This window comes from Lactuca sativa, chromosome 7 (genome assembly GCF_002870075.4).
Source record: "Lactuca sativa cultivar Salinas chromosome 7, Lsat_Salinas_v11, whole genome shotgun sequence".
Classification (NCBI taxonomy): Eukaryota; Viridiplantae; Streptophyta; class Magnoliopsida; order Asterales; family Asteraceae; genus Lactuca; species Lactuca sativa.
The window spans coordinates 57,455,897-57,462,210 of NC_056629.2; positions in this window are offsets into that span (position 1 = coordinate 57,455,897).

Genomic DNA, 6,314 nt, shown 5'->3' on the forward strand with positions numbered 1-6,314 from the left:
TATGAACAAATTTAACAAAAACAAAAAATAAAATACAAAATATACAAAACAAAAAACTTTTAGTCTTGAAAATGAATCATTTTAAGAAAACTCACAATCACATCAAAATGAGCTTTTCCAAAAGGTTTTATAAACAAATCGGGCACATTATTATCAGTGTGGGTTTTTTCCAAATGAATGAGTTTATGCTCAAAACGGTCTCGTATAAAATGGACTTTAATATCTATGTGTTTGGTTTTAGAATGTTGAACTGGATTTTTAACAATTTGAATGGCAACATCATTATCACAGAAGATAGGAGTGTCAAGAAAATCCAAACCATAATCTTGCAATTGATATTGCATCCAAATGACTTGAGAACAACAAGCAAATGTAGCAACATATTTAGCCTCAGCTGTTGAAGTGGAGACAGTTTGTTATTTCTTGCACTGCCACGAGATCAATCTATCTCCCAAGAATTGACAACCAGCACTTGTAGATTTCATGTCAACGTCACAACCTCCATAGTTGCTGTCAGTAAAAGCATAAAGAGCAAATTATGATTTTTAGGATACCAGAGACCCAATTTAGGTATCCCTTTAAGGTACCTAAAAATTTGTTTGACAGCAATTAAATGAGAAATTTTAGGATTAGCCTGATGGCACGCGCATTGACATACTGCAAAGAGTATATATGGTCTGCTAGCGGTCAGATACATCAAAGAACCAATCATGGATCGATATAGAGTTTGATCAACCGGTTCTCCGTCTGGATCTGGTGTCAACAGTGGTCGTTCAGCCATGGGAGTAAAAGCATTTTTAGCATCCTTGAATCCAAATTTCTCCAACATGTCATCAACATATTTTCCATGATGCAGTAGAATGCCTGAAGAATCCTAACGCACTAGCAATCCTAGAAACATTGTCATTTCACCTAGAGAACTCATCTCAACCCTCATCATCATGACCATTTCAAAATATTTGCATAATTCATCATTTGTTGACCCAAAAACGATATCATCCACATAGATTTGAACAACAATAAGGTCTACCTTCACTCTTTTGATGAACAACGTCTGATCGATCATGCCTCTTATGTACCCATAAGTTAAAAGATGCTCTGTCGAAGTGGCATAAAACGCTTGAGGGGCTTGATGAAGACCATAAAGTGCCTTGTCCAACTTGTACACGTGGTTTGGAAATTTTGAGTTGACAAAACCTGGTGGTTGATCAACGTAGATTTCCTCCTTTACTTCTCCGTACAAAAAGGTAGTTTTAACATCCATTTTATAAATAGTAAAACCCATGTAAGAGGTGTATGCTAAGAAGATACGAATTGCTTCCAGTCGAGCTACGGTAATCAAGACCTTCTAAATTCCTGAAACCACGAACAACCAAACGCGCCTTGTTTCGCACAATCACCCCGTTATCATCCTGCTTATTGCGAAAAACCCATCTTGTGTCAAGGGACTTCTTTCCCTCAGGAAGTTCTACCAGTTGCCAAACCTTCGGCTTCTTAAACTGATTCAACTCTTCATGCATCACATCCACCCAACTTGGTTCATTAAGAGCCTTCTCAATATTCTTTGGCTCGATTTGGGATATGAAGCACGAAGATAGACATTTGTTAATACATCTGCTCCAACTTTGCCACACCCCAAAACCGAGAACGGCGGAATACGTTCTAGGGTGGAGGATGTCATGTATAGTATCATAACAATTGCATAATAGTAAAAACAAGCGACAACAACCATTTCATTTATATAGTAAGTTTAATTACAAAACGTGTTCTGTACAGTTTAATAGACACCAAAAGTATAACAAAATAAAAGATGGGTCTTGTATATGCTCCATCCTCTCCAAAAGCTGCACCAGTACCTGTCTATCTTTGACCTGAGGATACAAGTTATTTTGAAAACGAGTATCAGCATAAAGCTGGTGAGTTCATAAGAATTTAGTGTCGCTGTTTGTGTAAAAGAGTTTTACGAACATGTAATATAAAAACTGAAACTTATGCTTGTGAGTAGTAGAAATCCCTAGAAAATCCTATATTTTCCATAAATGTACATTTGTAAGTTAAATCCTTTGAGTGTGTAAAAGTATTATCATTGAAACTTTCAGTTATAAAAGTCCAGTAATAAATCTCATTTGAGTAAAATAGCTGAAGAAATGTTATGCCTGCTAACAGTAGTAGTGGTGCAACTTCATTTAGTAATAGATACTTATTTACTTCGGGATATTAGCTTAGACTTTAAGTCTTAGTTTATTAATTTAGATATAGGTGTAAACCTTCATGTAACCAATTGTATGATAATAGAGAGCCCGATGACCTTCCCGGTCATACGTAGTGTAGTGAAGTAGTGCCACGCCTGGGCCTGGTCGGCTCGAACTGTAGTTAACAGTCGGGATGTAATAGCGTCCGTCCTGTATAGATCTATACATGTAGTGTTGCTTTCCTTCCGGGAAGCCCTGGTCACATGGTGTAAGCGCGGTAGAGTGCCTTATAGAGGGATAGTGTGTTATACTCTGGATTGGTGTATTCTCTTGTGTTATAGTATAGTAAGCTTTTAGTATAGTATGTAGAGTGTTCTCTTATATGTGCATTAACTTGTAATAAAAGCAGTTATAGTGAGTATAGTAGTAGTAGAGATAACGAGCAGTAGTCTTGACTATACCTATTATAGTTAACTAGAGTGTGTGAATTTCTGCCTTTGATCAACAAAGGTATTGAATAAGATGAAAACTCTCATATCTAACACAAATATATATGATATATATAACTAAGAAATCAAGGACAGTCGGACGGATAACAGATACCCTAATACCACATCAAACAAGAACAGGAAATAAGGCGGGCTATCGGTCCTAAGTCCTTCAAGTCTTACTTATATAAATATATTAGTGTAGATATATTTTAAAAGAAATGTAGTTTAAACACAGTTTGAAAATAGTTTAACAACAATTTAATCTTAAAAACGCATTTGATAATTATTTAAAACAATTTTATTAGTAAGTAGCTAAAAGTATAGAAAAATCCCTTTTTGCTGGTAAATTGTGAATCACATATGATTTAATAATAAAACTTGTAGCATTATAGTTGTATCCCCCCCCCCCCCCCTAAAACATGTAAAAACATTTAAAAAGGTTCATTAAGGGGTATGAACTCACCTGAAATGAGTAGATCGGGTGGAAGTGTCGAATGAGCGTTTGGTGTCAAGTAAAGACTTGTACACCCTTTATGACCCTAGTAACATATAAAGACATATGTTTACAAGAAATTAGTGATTTAAACTCTAATTAAACACATGTAGACATCCTAATGTGAATAAAAGCTTTATGGTTGAGTGCTAGAAGGCTAAAGGGTTGCAAGGAAGGAGTTTTAGGCCTCACTATGGAGTTTACTCCTCATAAACCCACCTTTGGTGAGTTTACAGCTGGGAGACCACCTCCCCCATGAGTTTACGGCCGTAAACTCATGGGAGGAGTGTAATTGAGTAATTTCAAGCCTCTTGTGGTTCTAGAAGTGATTCTAAGGTAATATACAAGGCTATAGGGGTGTTTAGGGTTCCAAAAGAGTACTCCCTTGGAGTTTATAGTCCTAGGACCACTCCTTGGGAGTTTACGGTCGTAAGCCCCATGGCTTAGGCCGTGAACTCTTGTGCACCCTCCAATCTTCGATTTTGAGGTCCTTGGCTCATTCCTAACAAGTTCTAGTGAGGGTATAAGGCTTTTTAGGGGTTTAAAGGGTCATTTGGCATGGTTTAAGGGAGTTTACGGTCTAATCATATGCTTGGGCTGTAAACTCTTATTTTCCCTTCAAATGATGATGTTTGGGTGTTCCAAGTCCGAAATGGTAAGTCCCTAAGTCATATCTTAAGCCTAAATGTGGTTTGGAAAGGTTTTAGGCTTGATTTGCATGTTTAGAGGGAGTTTACGGTCTAAGAATATGCTTGGGCCGTAAACCCTCTTTCAAGCCCTAAAACTTGTTGATTCGAGGCTCAAACACTTCTAGGTTTAACCCTAAACTAGTTTCTAAGCCTAAAGGAGAGAGTTTTGGGCATTTTTGGCACCATTTTAGGGGTTCACGGCCTAAGGAGGTTCTTAGGCCTTAAACTCCTTATTTTCAGCCTTCTTGCATGATTTTTGAGCTATAACAAGAAATGATGTTTAGAACAAGTTAGGGTAAGGGAACTTACGTTTTGGAGGCGGAAACTTGTGGTTTTGAGATGAAATCGGACTTGAGGAGAGAGAGTAGAGAGAGAAAGTGTGTCTAGTGTGTAAAAAGTTCTAATGAGTGTCCACCCACCTTTATATAGGGCTTGGGTGTTGTACCCGGTATACAACTACCCGATACTTATGTTTAACGGGGTTTAAAGTTTTTACCCGGTTGAATGGTCGTAAATAAAAATAAACTTTTTCCCATTAAATGGAAAGATAATTTACGTGTTTTTATTTATTTTACTACGACGATAATAACATAACATGAAAATAAAATAGAACATTTATTTATTTGTCGACCCCAAATTAACGGAACTTTTATAAAATAGAATATTCTATTAACGGAAATGGGTTATAATGACGGAATAAATTTTGGGTTGTCACATCATCCCCCCGTTAAGGAAATTTCGTCCCGAAATTTAGAATTCAAGCAGTTAAGTTATTACAGTACTACTAATCAAAGAGGTGGGGATATTTGAGTTTCATTTGATCCTCGCATTCCCAAGTGAACTCCGGTCCTCGTTTGGCGTTCCATCGAACCTTCACAATTGGGATGCGGCTTTGCTTCGTTCGTTTGACCTCCCGATCCATAATCTTCGTAGGCTCTTCCACAAAGTTGAGGCTCTCGTTGACTTCGATCTCGTTGAGTGGGATAACGAGAGTCTCGTCGGACAGGCATTTCTTCATGTTTGAGACATGGAAGGTAGGATATATGTTACTTAGCTCGCGGGGTAGGTTGAGTTTATAAGCTACGGGGCCGATTCTAGCGAGAATCTCGAAAGGCCTTATGTACCTTGGGTTCAGCTTTCCACGCTTTCCAAAGCGTATCGTTCCCTTCATGGGTGAGACTTTCAAAAGGACTCAGTCTCCCACCTGGAATTCCAAAGGTTTTCTTCGTTTGTCTGCGTAGCTTTTCTGTTGATCCCTAGCGGCTTTTAATCGTTCGCGAATCTGCACAATCTTCTCGGTCGTTTCTCGAATGATCTCCGGATCCGTGAGAGTGCTGTCAGGAACCCATCCTCTAGCTAACTGAGTTTCAACCACCTCAGCCCAGCACAGAGGGGATATGCACTTCCGACCGTAGAGGGCTTCAAATGGAGCTGCCTTGATGCTCGTATGATAGCTATTGTTGTAGGAAAACTCCACCAGGGGTAAGTGTGTATCCCACGCTTTACCAAAGTCAATCACACAGACTCGCAGCATATCCTGTAAGGTTTGGATCGTCCTCTCACTTTGTCCGTCAGTCTAGGGATGGTAGGTTGTACTCATGTCCAGCCTCGTCCCTAATGCTTTTTGCAGTGATTGCCAAAATCTCGAATTAAACCTACTATCTCTATCAGAGATAATAGATACAGGGACACCATGCAGTCGTACTATATCCTTAATGTATGTTCTTGTGAGTTTCTCCATCTTGTCTGTTTCTTTGATGGGTAGGAAGTGTGCGACTTGGTCAGTCTGTCGACGATGACCCATATGGTATCCAGCCCACCCGTTGTCTTTGGTAGCTTAGTTATGAAATCCATAGTGATCCGCTCCCACTTCCACTCTGGTATCTCTGGTTGTTGGAGAAGACCTGATGGCTTCTGGTATTCGACCTTGACCCTTGCGCAAGTAAGGCACTTACTCACGAAGGTAGCAATCTCTGCTTTCATGTTAGGCCACCAGTATAGCTTTTTGAGATCCAGATACATCTTATCTGAACCTGGGTGAACGGAGTATCGAGTGTTGTGTGCTTCCTTCATGACCAAGTCTCTAAAACCACCGTGGCGCGGAGTCCAGATTTGGTCCATGAGATAATAGGCTCCGTCACTCTTGACCTCCAAATTCTTATCCATTCCACACAGGGATTCTCCCGCCACATTCTCAGGCTTTAAGGCTTCGAGATGAGCCTCCTTAATCTGTGCGGATAGATGCGAATGGATAGTCATTGTTAATGACTTGACTCTTCGACCAAAATACTCTTTTCTACTAAGTGCGTCTGCTACCACATTGGCTTTCCCCGGGTGATAACGAATCTCGCAGTCGTAATCATTGAGTAGTTCGACCCACCTTCGTTGTCTCATATTGAGCTCCTTCCGGTTTAGTATGTGTTGGAGGCTTTTTTTATCAGTGTATATT